This window comes from Leucopleurus acutus (assembly GCF_964270905.1).
Source record: "Leucopleurus acutus genome assembly, chromosome: 14".
NCBI lineage: Eukaryota > Metazoa > Chordata > Mammalia > Artiodactyla > Delphinidae > Leucopleurus > Leucopleurus acutus.
This window is the reverse complement of record NC_139156.1, coordinates 79,633,358-79,649,511: the sequence shown is the minus strand read 5'-3', so window position 1 is coordinate 79,649,511 and position 16,154 is coordinate 79,633,358. Positions and strand designations below refer to the sequence as shown.

Genomic DNA, 16,154 nt, shown 5'->3' with positions numbered 1-16,154 from the left:
ATTTTTGATAGTTTGATTAATATGTGTCTTGGCGTGTTTCTGCTTGGATTTATCCTGTATGGGACTCTCTGTGCTTCCTGGACTTGATTAACTATTTCCTTTCCTGAATTAGGGAAGTTTTCAACTATAATCTCTTCAAATATTTTCTCAGTCCCTTTCTTTTCCTCTTCTTCTTCTGCGACCCCTATAATTTGAATGTTGGTGCATTTAATGTTGTCCCAGAGGTTTCTGAGAGTGTCCTCAATTCTTTTCATTCTTTTTTCTTTATTCTGCTCTGCAGTAGTTATTTCCACTATTTTATCTTCCAGGTCACTTATCCATTCTTCTGCCTCAGTTACTCTGCTATTGATTCCTTCTAGAGAATTTTTAATTTCATTTATTGTGTTGTCCATCATTGTTTGCTTGCTCTTTAGTTCTGGTAGGTCCTTGTTAAACGTTTCTTGAGTTTTCTCCATTCTGTTTCCAAGATTGTGGATCATCTTTACTGTCATTACTCTGAATTCTTTTTCAGGTAGACTGCCTATTTGCTCTTCATTTGTTAGGTCTGGTGGGTTTTTATCTTGCTCCTTCATCTGCTGTGTGTTTTTCTGTCTTCTCATTTTGCTTATCTTACTGTGTTTGGGGTCTCTTTTTCACAGGCTGCAGGTTCGTAGTTCCCATTGGTTTTGGTGTCTGCCCCCAGTGGCTAAGGTTGGTTCAGTGGGTTGTGTAGGCTTCCTGGTGGAGGGGACTAGTGCTTGTGTTTGGTGGATGAGGCTGGATCTTGTCTTTCTGGTGGGCAGGACCACGTCTGGTGGTGTGTTTTGGGGTGTCTGTGACCTTATTATATTTGAGGCAGCCTCTCTGCTAATGGGTGGGGTTGTGTTCCTGTCTTGCTAGTTGTTTGGCATAGGGTGTCCAGCACTGTAGCTTGCTGGTTGTTGAGTGGAGCTGGGTCTCAGCGTTGAGTTTGAGGTCTCTGGGAGAGCTTTTGCTGTTTGATATTACATGCAGCTGAGGGGTCTCTGGTGGACCAATGTCTTGAACTCAGCTCTCCCACCTCAGAGGCACAGGCCTGACACACCGCCGGAGCACCAAGACCCTGCCAGCCACATGGCTCAGAAGAAAAGGGAAAAAAAAATAAAAGGAAGGAAAGGAGGGGAGGGGAGGGGAGGGGAGGAAAAAATAATTAAAAGAAAGAAAGGTATTTAAAAATTATTGAAAATTAAAAAACTAAAAAGTAATTTAAAAAAAAGAAAGAGGGAGTAACCAAACAGAAAAGCAAATCCACCAATGGTAACAAGCGCTAAAAATTATATTAAAAATAAAGAAAAATGGACAGACAGAATGCTAGGAGAAATGGTAAAAGCAAAGCTATACAGACAAAATCACACAAAGAAGCATGCACATACACACTCACAAAAAGAGAAAAAGGAAAAGAATATATATCTGTATGTTAAAAAGAAGGAAGAGAGCAACCAAATCAGTAAATAAATCGAATGATAATAAGCTCTGAACACTAAACTAAGATAAACATAAAACCAGAAACGAATTATATGCAGAAAGCAAACCCCAAGTCTACAGTTGCTCCCAGAGTCCACTGCCTCAATTTTGGGATGATTCGTTGTCTATTCAGGTGTTCCACAGATGCAGGGTACATCAAGTTGATTGTGGAGATTTAATCCACTGCTCCTGAGGCTGCTGGGAGAGATTTCCCTTTCTATTCTCTGTTCACACAGCTCCTGGGGTTCAACTTTGGATTTGACCCGCCTCTGCATGTAGGTCACCTGAGGGCATCTGTTCCCTGCCCAGACAGGATAGCGTTAAAGTAGCAGCTGATTAGGGGGCTCTGGCTCACTCAGGCCGCCGGGAGGGAGGTGTATGGAATGCGGGAAGAGCCTGCGGCGGCAGAGGCCAGCGTGACGTTGCACCAGCCTGAGGTGCACCGTGTGTTCTCCCGGGGAATTTGTCCCTGCATCCCGGGACCCTGGCAGAGGCGGGCTGCACAGGTTCCGGGGAGGGGAGGTGTGGATAGTGACCTGTGCTTGCACACAGGCTTTTTGGTGGCGGCAGCAGCAGCCTTAGCGTCTCATGCCCGTCTCTGGGGTCCGCACTGATAGCCGCAGCTCGCGCCCGTTTCTGGAGCTCGTTTAGGCAGTGCTCTGAATCCCCTCTCCTCGCACGCCCTGAAACAATGGTCTCTTGTCTCTTAGGCAGGTCCAGACATTTTCCTTGACTCCCTCCCGGCTAGCTGTGGCGCACTAGCCCCCTTCAGGCTGTGTTCACACAGCCAACCCCAGTCCTCTCCCTGGCGGGTGAGCAGACAAGCCTCTCGGGCTGGTGAGTGCTGGTCGGCACCCATGTTCCGTGCGGGAATCTCTCTGCTTTGCCCTCCGCACCCCTGTGGCTGCGCTGTCCTCTGTGGCTCTGACCTTCCCCCCTCTACTACCTGTCTTGCCAGTGAAGGTCCTTCCTAGTGTGTGGAAACTTTTCCTGCTTCACGGCTCCCTCCCCCTGGTGCAGGTCCTGTCCCTATTCTTTTGTCTCTGTTTTTCCTTTTTTCTTTTGCTGTACCCAGGTACGTGGGGGAGTTTCTTGCCTTTTGGGAAGTCTGAGATTGTCTGCCAGCGTTCAGTAGGTGTTCTGTAGGAGTTGTTCCACATATAGATGTATTCCTGATGTATTTGTGGAGAGGAAGGTGATCTCCACGTCTCACTCCTCCATCTTGAAGGTCTCTCCCCCTTTCCTTTCCTTTCCTATCCCTTCCTTTCCCTTCCTTTCTTTTTTCTTTTCTTTCTGAGGGTTGTCCTTTCGTCTTGTTTGTAGTTTCCTTTGTTGTGCAAAAGCCTTTAAGTTTCATTAGGTCCCATATGTTTATTTTTGTTGTTATTTCCATTACTCCAGGAGGTGAATCAAAAAATATCTTGCTGTGATTTATGTCAAAGAGGGTTTTTCCTATGTTTTCCTCTAAGAGTTTTATAGTGTCCAGTCTTACATTTAGGTCTTGACTCCATTTTGAGTGTTTTTTTGTGTATGGTGTCAGGGAGTATTCTAATTTCATTCTTTTACATGTAGCTGTCCAGTTTTCCCAGCACCACTTATTGAAGAGACTGTCTTTTCTCCATTGTATATCCTTGCCTCTTTTGTCATAGATTAGTTGACCATAGGTGTGTGGGTTTATCTCTGGGCTTTCTTTCCTGTTCCATTGATCTATATTTCTGGTTTTGTGCCAATACCATATCCTCTTGATGACTGTAGCTTTGTAGTATAGTCTGAAGTCAGGGAGTCTCATTCCTCCAGCTCCATTTTTTTCCCTCAAGACTGCTTTGACTATTCGGGGTCTTTTCTGTTTCCATACAAATGTTAAGATTTTTTTGTTCTGGTTCTGTAAAATATGTCATTGGTAATTTAATAGGGATTGCATTGAATCTGTAGATTGCTTTGGGTAGTATAGTCATTTTCATATTATTGATTCTTCCAATCCAAGAACGTGGTATATCTCTCCATCTGTTTGTATCATCTTTAATTTCTTTCATCAGTGTCTTATAGTTTTCTGCATACAGGTCTTTTCTCTCCCTAGGTAGGTTTATTCCTAGGTATTTTATTCTTTTCGTTGGAATGGTAAATGGGAGTGTTTCCTTAATTTCTCTTTCAGATTTTTCATCATTAGTGTATAGAAATGCAAGAGATTTCTGTGCATTAATTTTATATCCTGCAGCTTTACCAAATTCATTGATTAGCTGTAGTAGTTTTCTAGTGGCATCTTTAGGATTCTCTATGTATAATATCATGTCATCTGCAAACAGTGACATCTGCAAACAGTGACATCTGCAAACAGTGACTTCTTCTTTTCCAATTCGTCTTCTTTTGATTTCTTTTTCTTCTCTGATTGCCATGGCTAGGATTTCCAATACTGTGTTGAATAATAGTGGTGAGAGTAGACATCCTTGTCTTGTTCCTGATCTTAGAGGAAATGCTTTCAGTTTTTCACCTTTGAGATGTTTGCTGTGGGTATGTTGTGTATGGCCTTTATTATGTTGAGGCAAGTTCCCTCTGTGTCCACTTTCTGGAGAGTTTTTATCATAAATGGGTGTTGAATTTTGTCAAAAGCTTTTTCTGCATCCATTGAGATGATCATATGGTTTTTATTCTTCAGTTTGTTAATATGGTGTATCACATTGAGTGATTTGCATATATTGAAGAATCCTTGCATCCCTGGGATAAATCCCACTTGATCATGGTGTATGATCCTTTTAATGTTTTTTTGGATTCTGTTTGCTTGTATTTTGTTGAGGATTTTTGCATCTACATTCATCAGTGATATTGGTCTGTAATTTTCTTTTTTTGTAGTATCTTTGTCTGGTTTTGGTATCCGGGTGATGGTGGCCTCATAGAATGAGTTTGGGAGTGTTCCTTCCTCTGCAGTTTTTTGGAAGAATTTGAGAAGGATGGATGTTAACTCTTCTCTAAATGTTTGATAGCATTCACCTGTGAAGTCGTCTGGTCCTGGACTTTGTTTGTTGGAAGATTTTTAATCACAGTTTCAATTTCATTACTTGTGATTGGTCTGTTCATATTTTCTATTTATTCCTGGTTCAGTCTTGGAAGGTTATACCTTTCTAAGAATTTGTCCATTTCTTCCAGGTTGTCCATTGTATTGGCATAGAGTTGCATGTAGTAGTCTCTTAGGATGCTTTGTATGACTGTGGTGTCTGTTGCAACTTCTCCTTTTTCATTTCTTTTTTTTTTTTTTTTTTTTTGGTTTTTGGTTTTTTTGCGGTACGCGGGCCTCCCACCGCTGTGGCCTCTCCCGCTGCGGAGCACAGGCCCTGGACGCGCAGTCTCAGCAGCCATGGCTCATGGGCCCAGTTGCTCTGCGGCATGTGGGATCATCCCGGACCGGGGCATGAACCCGTGTTTCTTGCACGGCAGGCAGCCTCTCAACCACTGCGCCACCAGGGAAGCCCTCTTTCTTTTTTTTTTTGCGTTACGAGGGCCTCTCACTGTTGTGGCCTCTCCTGTTGCGGAGCACAGGCTCCGGACGCGCAGGCTCAGTGGCCATGGCTCACAGGCCCAGCCACTCCGTGGCATGTGGGATCTTCCTGGACTGGGGCATGAACCCGTGTCCCCTGCATTGGCAGGCGGACTCTCAACCACTGCGCCACCAGGGAAGCCCTCGTTTCTTATTTTATTGATTTGAGTCCTCTCCTTCTTTTTCTTGATGAGTCTGGCTAATGGTTTATCAGTTTTGTTTATCTTCTCAAAGAACGAGCTTTTAGTTTTATTGATCTTTGCTGTTGTTTTCTTATTTTCCATTTCATTTATTTCTGCTCTGATCTTTATGATATCTTTCCTTCTGCTGACTTTGGGTTTTGTTTGTTTTTCTTTCTCTAGTTCCTTTAGGTGTAAGGTTAGATTGTTTATTTGAGATTTTTCTTGTTTCTTGAGGTAGGCTTGTATTGCTATAGACTTCCCTCTTAGAATTGCTTTTGCTGCATCCCATATGTTTTGGATCATCATGTTTTCACTGTCATTTGTCTCTAGGTATTTTTTGATTTCCTCTTTGATTTCTTCAGTGTTCTCTTGGTTATTTAGTAACATATTGTTTAGCCTTCATGTGTTTGTGTTTTTTACGTTTTTTTCCCTGTAATTCATTTCTAATCTCATAGCATGTGGTCAGAACAAATGCTTCATATGATTTCAATTTTTTTAAATTTACTGAGGCTTGATTTGTGACCCAAGATGTGATTTGTCCTGGAGAATGTTCCATGCGCACTTCAGAAGAAAGGGTTATCTGCTGTTTTTGGATGGAATGTCCTGTAAATATCAATTAAATCTCTCTGGTCTATTGTGTCATTTAAAGCTTGTTTTTTCTTATTAACTTTCTGTTTGGATGATCTGTCCATTGGTGTAAGTGAGGTGTAAAGTCTCCCACCTTTATTGTGTTACTGTTGATTTCCTCTTTTATAGCTGTTAGCAGTTGCCTTCTGTATTTAGGTGCTCCTATGTTGGTTGCATGTATATTTATAACTGTTTTATCTTTTTCTTGGATTGATCCATTGAGCATTATATAGTGTCCTTCTTTGTCTCTTGTAACATTCTTTATTTTAATGTCTATTTTATCTGATACGAGTATTGCTACTCCAGCTTTCTTTTGATTTCCATTTGCATGGAATATCTTTTTCCATCCCCTCACTTTCAGTCTGTATGTGTCCTTAGGTCTGAAGTGGGTCTCTTTTAGACAGCATATATATGGGTCTTATTTTTGTATCCATTCAGCGAACCGTGTCTTTTGGTTGGAGCATTTAATCCTTCACGTTTAAGGTAATTATCGATATGTATGTTTCCATTACCATTTTCTTAATTGTTTTGGGTTTGCTTTTGTAGGTCCTTTTCTTCTTTTGTGTTTCTCACTTAGGGAAGTTCCTTTAGCATTTGTTTTAGAGCTGGTTTGGTGGTGCTGAATTCTCTTAGCTTTTGTTTGCCTCTAAAGCTTTTGATTTGTCTGTCAAATCTGAATGAGATCCTTGCTGGCTAGAGTAATCTTGGCTTTAGGTTCTTCCCTTTCATCACTTTCAGTATATCATGCCACTCCCTTCTGGCTTGTAGAGTTTCTGCTGAGAAATCCCCTGTTAACCTCGTGGGAGTTCCCTTGTATGTTACTTGTTGTCCCTTGCAACTTTTCTTGCAAAGAAAAGTGATTTTTCTTTGTTTTTAATTTTTGCCAATTTGATTACTTTGTTTCTCGGTGGGTTTCTTCTTAGGTTTATCCTGTGTGGAACTCTCTGTGCTTCTTGGACTTGGGTGGCCACTTCCTTTCCCATGTTAGGGAAGTTTTCGACTGTAATCTCTTCACATATTTTCTCGCATCCTTTCTCTCTCTCTTCTCCTTCTGGGACCCCTGTAATGCAAATGTTGTTGTGTTTAATGTTGTCCCAGAGGTCTCTTAGGCTGTCTTCATTTCTTTTCATTCTTTTTTCTTTATTCTGTTCTGCAGCAGTGAATTCCACCATTCTGTCTTCCAGGTCACTTATCTGTTCTTCTGCCTCAGTTATTCTGCTATTGATTCCTTCTAGTGTATTTTTCATTTCGGTTATTGTATTGTTTATCTCTGTTTGTTTGTTCTTTAATTCTTCTAGGTCTTTGTTAAACATTTCTTGCATCTTCTCAATCTTTGCCTCCATTCTTTTTCCAAGGTCCTGTATCATCTTTACTGTCATTATTCTGAATTCTTTTTCTGGGAGGTTGCCTATCTCCACTTCATTTAGTTGTTTTTCTGGCGTTTTATCTTGTTCCTTCATCTGGTACATAGTCCTCTGCCTTTTCATGTTGTCTATTTTTCTGTGAATGTGGTTTTCATTCCACAGGCTGCAGGATTGTAGTTCTTTCTTCTGCTGTCTGCCCCCTGGTGGATGAGGCTATCTAAGAGGCTTGTGCAAGCTTCCTGGTAGGAGGGACTGGTGGTGGGTAGAGCTGACTGTTGCTCTGGTGGGCAGAGCTCAGTAAAAGTTTAATCTGCTTGTGTGCTGAGGGGTGGGGCTGGGTTCCCTCCCTGTTGGTTGTTTGGCCTGAGGTGACCCAACACTGGAGCCTACCCAGGTTCTTTGGTGGGGCTAATGGCAGACTCTGGGAGAGCTCACGCCAATGAGTATTTCTCAGAACTTCTGCTGCCAGTGTCCTTGTCCCCACAGTGAGCCACAGCCACTGTGCCCCGCCTGTGCGGGAGACCCTCCAACAGTAGCAGGTAGGTCTGGTTCAGTCTCCTGTGAGGTCACTGCTCCTTCCTCTGCATCCTGATGCACACACTACTTTGTGTGTGCCCTCCAAGAGTGGAGTCTCTGTTCCCTCAGTCCTCTTGAAGTCCTGCAATCAAGTCCCGCTAGCCTTCGAAGTCTGATTCTCTAGGAATTCCTCCTCCTGTTGGCAGACCCCCAGGTTGGGAAGCCTGACGTGGGGCTCAGAACCTTCATTCCAGTGGGTGGACTTCTGTGGTATAATTGTTCTCCAGTTTGTGAGTCGCCCACCCAGTGGTTATGGGATTTGATTTTCCTGTGATTGCGCCCCTCCTACCATCTCATTGTGGCTTCTCCTTTGTTTTTGGATGTGGGGTATCTTTTTTTGGTGAGTTCCAGTGCCTTCCTGTCGATGATTGTTCAGTTAATTATGATTTCGATGTTCTTGCAAGAGGGAGTGAGAGCACGTCCTTCTACTCCGCCATCTTGAACCAATCAGTGAATATTTAAAGTCAGCTGATGAGCAACCTTAATTGTTAATTAAGCAACATTGTGTACCAGGTGCTTTTATATATGCTCTCCACTTTGAACAAGAACATTATTACAACTCTAATATTATAACAACTCCTCTAAAATATAGATGTTATTTGTCCCATTTTTGTCGATGAGGAGGCCAAGACTCAGGTCTCAAAGCTTTCTTATAAAGAGCTGGGATTTAAATCTCTGCTTTAGAACCCATACCATTTCTGTTCCAATGCTTCTCAAGAATATGAATATTTTAAAATTCTTGACACATATTGCCAAGTTGCTGTCTGAAAGTATTGGGTCAATGTCCATTTCTTGGAAATTTCTAATACCCCAGTGTTCTGGGAAGCAGACTTAGATGGAGATTCACATTTAGGAAGTTTACTGTTCAAAAATTGTATTAGGGAGTACTCTTAGGATTGATCCTAATGAAAGGGAGTGGATTGGGCGGAGGGAGAAGTTGGACTGTGATTATTCTAAATAAGGGTTTCAGCTGACCCCATGGGGGAACGCTGAAGATAGGAAGGCCCTTCAGAGTCTTTCATAGTTGAGGTATGATAATCTTTCACTGGGTTCTGGTTGCCTTAGGTAGGAGGTGTGCTCTGGGGCAAGGTGCTTTTTTCAGCGGAGACAATTCTAAAAGAGGGCCCACACTTGAGTGCTAACTGCCAAAAGCCAGTACGCCCAGCAGCTCGGGGGAATACGTTCCATTTCCTAAAGGCAGATTGGAGTGGCACCTCACAAATACAGTAACTTAGATGGAAACTATTTATTGATAGTTTAGCAAATCTGATGTGGTATATATTACTTTCATTTATTAAATTGCCTGTGATTTTGATACTCTCTTATGTATGTATTATCAGACATTTTTCCCCCTGAAAATTATAATTCTGCAAAGCGGGAACTAGTGCATATTTACTCTTCATTAATTATATCATTGTATGGGGCATTCTTTCCATTATTCTACCTCAGTTGGTGCTACTCTTGGATTACTTTTAGAGATCACCTGTGGGATTGGTACAAAGATGCAGAGAAATTCAACACAGATTTAGTACTTACTCCTGGGGTTACTTCACTGGATGTTGTTACAGGGCTGTTGTGGCAACTAAATGAGCTAAAGGCTTAAAGGCACTTAGACTAGTTACTGGTGTATGCTGAGCACCTGGAACTGCCGCGCCTAGCACTCCAAGTCCCTAGTAGGTGTTCAGTATGTTTGTTGAATGACTGAATGATCTCTCATCCAGTGAGGTAGACAGCATCATCCCTGTTTTCTGGATGAGGACACTGAGGCACAGAAAGGTTAAGTAGACCTGGTTAGGAATTGATGAGGCAGAATTTAACCCAGGTGCTCTGCCTCTGCACCCCTGTGCTGAGTAAAATGCGGAAGAAACAAAGTAAGGGCGTATCTGGAGCTGTGAAGGGTTAACAGTGCTCAGGGAGGTGTCAGTTCAGGGGAAGGAATGAAGGTAGTGGGGATTGATCTGCTGCTGTGTGCTAGCGATTTCTGTTTTATCTCCTTTAGGGCTGCAGTGGGCGGAGCTCTGAGCACAGATTCCCAGCCCTAACCAGTTGGTGCCCCGGGTGGTCACAGGGCCGGGCACTCCTGCAGGGGATCTGGGCAGGGCCTCTAGAGCTGGCTGGGCTGTTTGCTAAAGCACTTTAGTCCCCTCTGCCTAGGATGATCCTCAGCTCCTCCCAGGCCTCTCCTTCAGGCCCCCCAGTTAAGTCCAAGGGGGTGGCTCCCACTGCTGTCCGCAGGCTCCAGGTACGATCTCTGGGTGGGCCTTCCTGTGTCTGGCTGCCACTTGGGGGATAGTCACTGTTCACAAAAAAAAGCTTCACTCCTTTACTTCAGTTCTTCTGTTTCTAAAGTCACAGTATCTGAACGTTTGACAAGTGTGCCTCCGTACTTTAGAGGACCAGGCGGCACCCAGACCCATGGAGGCAGAGCCACAGCCAGTGGGTCCCGTTCCTCAGTCCACCCACGCCCTCTGCACCTGCTCCGCCAGGCTGCTTTCTCTGGGGAGCTGGTTTTGTTCTGTTGCCCTTCAGCAGGAGCTGAGGGAAGTCAGTTGTCTGCAGCTGGGAGATGGAGACTTCTTTGCCTTCTCCTCCTGGGAGAGTCCAGCTTCAGTGCTGGGCAGATGGGGAGCGAGAAGGGTGGGTGGGAACCAGGCTGCTCAGGGCCCTGGGACATGCTCTCTCCCGAGCTCTGGAACCTGGAAGAGTAAGGAGGACCCCGGGAGACCCCACGTGCAGCATAGGGGTGGCAAGCAGCCCTGTATGGGGGCCCAGAGGCCCAATTCCTCTGGCCGCTCATGCCGCTGGACTTAGAATCACTCCCATAACGCCTCCCTTTGCCTCGGTGTAAACAGCCAGCTGTACGCTTCACTTAAGCTAGCGGTGAGCTCCCTCACCACCCCCTCGGGGCGGCACTGATCCCAGCCCCTCCGCACATTCCCCAGGGTGGTCCTGAGGCTCAGCGGGCTTCCTAGCGGACAGCCTTCATTAAACTGTGAAACTCCACAAATCTGCTTCACCCTAGGAAAGCAGGGGCTGACGCCTTGGCCATCCCATAGACACTGCAAAGCAGAGTATGCGGGCCCCGTGGGGAGTATCAGATCTTCTGGAAGCCTTGCTGCTGTGTTTTCTTTCTCTTAGTATTTATTAACATAAAACGTGACCATAGTAAAAATACAGTACAAAAGGGCTTATTCTGAAAGGAGTTGTGTCCATCTGTGGGTGTTTCTTCATTCATTGTCTTTGCTGTATTCGAGGTTAATCCTGCTCAGTCTGAGGTCATAGTGTTTCTTCAGTTACGAGAAGTTTTCTTCTAAGATACCTTTGGTAATTTGACCTTTTTATTTTACCTGCCTTTTTTTTTTCTGGCAGTCCTGTTGGTTGGATACAGGATTTCCTGCATTGATTCCTTTTTTTTCTTCCTTACAATTTATTTGTTGAAAAAATTATGCTGTTTGTCTTGTAAAATTTCCCATATTCTGGATTTTTCTGGTTGCATTCCCATGATGTCATTAATACGTTTTTCTGTCCCCTGCATTCCCTGTAAGTTGGTAGTTATGTACAGGCTTGATTAGATTCAGGTATGATATTTTATTTTTTGAATTCTCTATAGGTGATGTATAGTTGAGTCGGGTCTCTTTTTGCTATATGGTAGCAGCTGTTGGTGTATATGGCTTACATCCATTATTTGGGCTTGTAAAGTGGTGACATTCTGATAATTTTCTTTCTTTTATCATCTTTCTTCTGGTGTATGAGACAAGTAGCTGGACAAATTATGTCATGGAAAACTTCCCCGTGTTAATTACTTACTTTCCAAAATAATTGAGTGACTGAAAGGCAGGATAAGTGTTTGATTCTTTCCTTATTTATCAGTCTTCATGATAATGAGTTGATGCACTAGAAGACTAGTGAACTTAAAAAGTCTTTATAAAGTCATGGGTTTAAACATATTTGATAAATTTCAGTCCATTGCTGTTATTATTCTTATTGATTGCTCAAATTATCCCATCTTTGGCAAGTAGAAACCCTTTCAAACTGGCTCCTCAGTACTTTTGATGTGACCCAATGATTTTTGATAGTTTCCTTATTCCTCATAGGATAAGGAAACTATCAAATGTGCAAGGTTTATCATACATGTGTTTTGCCTCACATCACAATCAGCCATTTCTCCAAGAGCCTGATTTTTTTTTAAGTGGCAAATAGCATTTGGAGGCCTCAATCATTTTTTTAAAAAATAAATTATTTATTTTTATTTTTGGCTCTGTTGGGTCTTCGTTGCTGCGCGCGGGCTTTCTCTAGTTGCAGCGAGCGGGGGCTACTCTTCCTTGTGGTGCGCGGGCTTCTCACTGCGGTGGCTTCTCTTGTTGTGGAGCACGGGCTCTAGGCGCGTGGGCTGCAGTAGTTGTGGCACATGGGCTCAGTAGTTGTGGCTCGCAGGCTCTAGGGTGCAGGCTCAGTAGTTATGGCGCACGGGCTTAGTTGCTCCGTGGCATGTGGGGTCTTCCCGGACCAGGGCTCAAACCCGTGTCCCTGCATTGGCAGGTAGATTCTTAACCACTGCGCCACCAGGGAAGCCCTGGAGGCCTCAATCTGAGCTCTAAGGGTGCTTATTGCTACTGGGTTGGTCATTGTTTCTAGGCCTTTTTTAGTGGGCAGAGCTATATTTGTAGGATTAATTCCTAGAAGTAGAATAGATTTAAGGAGGCTATGTGTACTTTTTTGGTACTCATTATAAAACGTTTCAAACGTACAAAAAAGTAAACAGACTAGTGTAGGAAGCACCTGTATATGCTTGTTATGTTAGTTTAACAGTTGTTAACATTTTGCCATATTTGCTACATTTCTTTTATTTTTTGCTTAAGCATTTTAAATTAAGTGATGTACGTAGTGGCGTTTCATCCCTAAATACTTCACTATGCTTCTCTAAAAACTAAACACATGGGGCTTGCCTGGTGGTGCAGTGGTTGAGAGTCTGCCTGCCGATGCAGGGAACACGGGTTCTTGCCCTGGTCCGGGAAGATCCCACATGCCGCAGAGCAGCTGGGCCTGTGAGCCATGGCCACTGAGCCTGCGCGTCCAGAGCCTGTGCTCCGCAACGGGAGAGGCCACGGCAGTGAGAGGCCCGCGTACCACAAAAAATAAATAAAAAATAATAAAAATTAAAAAAAACACATATACAAAATATTATGTATATTTTACACTTAAATTTTGGTTCATGTTGTCATATTGGTGAATACAGTTCTTTTAAACCAATAAATAAACCGGGTTATTGAAAAACTGTGCCCTTATTAACCTCTTGGTTTACAGTCCTTGAAAATTAGTCACAAGGTAGAGTAGGTACATTCTTTAACTTGGGTCATCATATGGCCCTTCAAAGTTACAGGTCTTTTTTTTTTTTTTTCCCAGGATGCAGGCACCCTGACCCTCAAAAATGTAGGTTTTTTAATCTGCTGTTTATGCCATCAGAATTCCATGCTAGATTTTTTCCTTTTTTAAAAATTTTTATTGTATATTGGAGTATAGTTGACATCAAAGTGATTCAGTTATACATATACATGTATCTGTTCTTTTTCAGATTCTTTTCCCATACAGGTTTTTACAGAATATTAAGTAGAATTCCCTGTGCTATACAGTAAGTCCTTGTTAGTTATCTATTTTATATATAGTGGTGTGTATATGTTAATCAAAACCCCCTAATTTATCCCCCCCCAACCTTTCCCCTTTGGTAACCATGTTTGTTTTGTTTTAAAATATTTATTTATTTATTTGGCTGCGTGGGGTCTTAGTTGCAGCAGGCAGGCTCCTTAGTTGCAGCACATGGGCTCCTTAGTTGTGGCATGTGGGCTCCTTAGTTGTGGCATGTGGGCTCCTTAGTTGTGGCTCATGGGCTTCTTAGTTGCAGCATGCAGGCTCCTTAGTTGTGGCATGCATGTGGGATCTAGTTCCCTGACCAGGGATTGAACCTGGGCCCCCTGCATTGGGAATGTGGAGTCCTGTCCACTGCACCACCAGGGAAGTCCCCCCTTTGGTAACCATGTTTGTTTTTGGAGTCTGTGAGTCTGTTTCTTTTTTTTCTTTTTAAACATCTTTATTGGAGTATAATTGCTTTACAGTGTTGTGTTAGTTTCTGCTGTATAACAAAGTGAATCAGCTATGTGTGTATATATATCCCCATATACCCTCCCTCTTTCATCTCCTTCCCACCCTCCCTATCCCACCCCTCTAAGTGGTCAGAAAGCTCTGAGCTGATCTCCCTGTGCTATGTGGCTGCTTCCTACTAGCTATCTATTTTACCTTTGGTAGTGTATATATATGTCAGTGCTACTCTCTTACTTTCTCCCAGCTTACCCTTCCCCCTCCCTGTGTCCTCAAGTCCATTCTGTACGTTTGCATCTTTATTCCTGTCCTGTCATTAGGTTCGTAAGAACCTCTTTTTTTAGATTCCATATATATGTGTTAGCATACGGTATTTGTTTTTCTCTTTCTGACTTACTTCACTGTGAGTCTGTTTCTGTTTTGTAAATAAGTTCATTTGTATCATTTTTTAGATTGCACATATAAGTGATATCATATGGTATTTGTCTTTGTCTGACTTACTTTACTTCATGTGATAATCTCTAGGTCCATCCATGTTGCTCCAAATTGCATTATTTCATTCTCTTTTATGGATGAGTAATATTCCTTTGTATATATGTACCACACCTGCTTTATCCATTCCTCTGTCAGTGGACATTTAGGCTGTTTCCATGTCTTAGCTATTGTAAATAGTGCTGCAGTGAACACTGCGGTGCATGTATCTTTTTGAATTATGGTTTGCTCTGTGTATGTGCCCAGGAGTGGGATTGCTGGATCATATAGTAGCTCTATTTTCACTTTAGTTTTTTTTTTTTTTTTGGCTGCACCATGCAGCTTGCAGGATCTTAGTTCCCTGACCAGGGATCGAACCTGGGCCCCAGCAGTGAAAGCGCCAAGGCCTAGCCACTGGACTGCCCAGAGACTTCCCTATTTTTAGTTTTTTAAGGAACCTTTATACTGTTCTCCATAGTGGCTGTACCAATTTACATTCCCACTGACAGTGTAGGAGGGTTCCCTTTTCTCCACACCCTCTCCAGCATTTATTATTTGTAGACTTTTTGATGGTGGCCATTCTGACCACCATGAGGTGATACCTCATTGTAGTTTCGAACCTCATTGTAGTTTCGATTTGCATTTCTCCAAGAATCAGCGATGTTACACATCTGTTCATGTGCTTTTTGGCCTTCTGTATGTCTTCTTTGGAGAAATGTCTAATTTAGATCTTCTGCCCAGTTTTTGATTGGGTTAATTTTTTTTTTTTTATTGAGCTGCATGAGCTGTTTATATATTTTGGAGATTAATCCCTTGTCAGTCACTTCATTTGCATATATTTTCTCCCATTCTGTAGGTTGCCTTTTCATTTTGTTTATGGTTTCCTTTGCTGTGCAAAAATTTGTTTTTATTTTCATTACTCTAGAATGTGGATCCAAAAATATATTGCTGCAATTTATGTCAAAGAGTGTTCTGCCTATGTTTTCCTCTAAGGGTTTTATAGTATCCCGTCTTACATTTAGGTCTTTAATCCATTTTGAGTAATTTTTGTGTATGGTGTTAGAGAAAGTTCTAATTTCATTCTTTTACATGTGGCTGTCAAAGTTTCCCAGCACTGCTTATTGAAGAGACTGTCTTTTCTCCATTGTATATTCTTGTCTCCTTTGTCGTAGATTAGTTGACCACAGGTGCTTGGGTTTATTTCTGGGATTTCCTACCTGTTCTATTGATCTGTGAGTCCGTCTTTGTACCAGTACCATACTCTTTTGATTCCTATGGCTTTATAGTATAGTCTGAAGTCAGGAAGTCTGATTCTTCCAGCTCCGTTTTTCTTTTTCAAGATTGGCTTTGCTATTTGGGGTCTTTTTTGTTTCCATACAAATTAAAAAATTGTTCTAGGCCTGCAAAAGATGCCATTGGTATTTGATAGGGATTGCATTGAATCTGTAGATTACTTTGGGTAATATAGTCATTTTGACAATATTGATTCTTCCAATCCAAGAACATGGTATATCTCTCCATCTGTTTGTGTCATCTTAGATTTCTTTCATCAGCATTTTAAAGTTTTTGGAGTACAGGTCTTTTGCCTCCTTAGGTAGGTTTATTCCTAGGTATTTTATTCTTTTTGATGCGATGATAAATGGGATTGTCTTTTGAATTTCTCTTTGTGATCTTTTGTTGTTAGTGTATAGAACTTCAGCAAATTTCTGTGTATTAGTTTTATATCCTTCAACTTTACCAAATTCATTGATGAGCTCTAGTAGTTTTCTGGTGGCATCTTTAGGATTTTCTATGTATGTATCATATCATCTGCAAACAATGACAGTTTTA

General features: G+C 42.3%; 1 protein-coding gene across 2 annotated transcripts in view; it reads left to right on the top strand.

Annotated features, from left to right (window-relative positions):
- The window catches only part of TBCE (tubulin folding cofactor E), a 109,725-nt gene that overhangs the window by 36,185 nt on the left and 57,386 nt on the right, over positions 1 to 16,154 (top strand). The window lies entirely within an intron of this gene.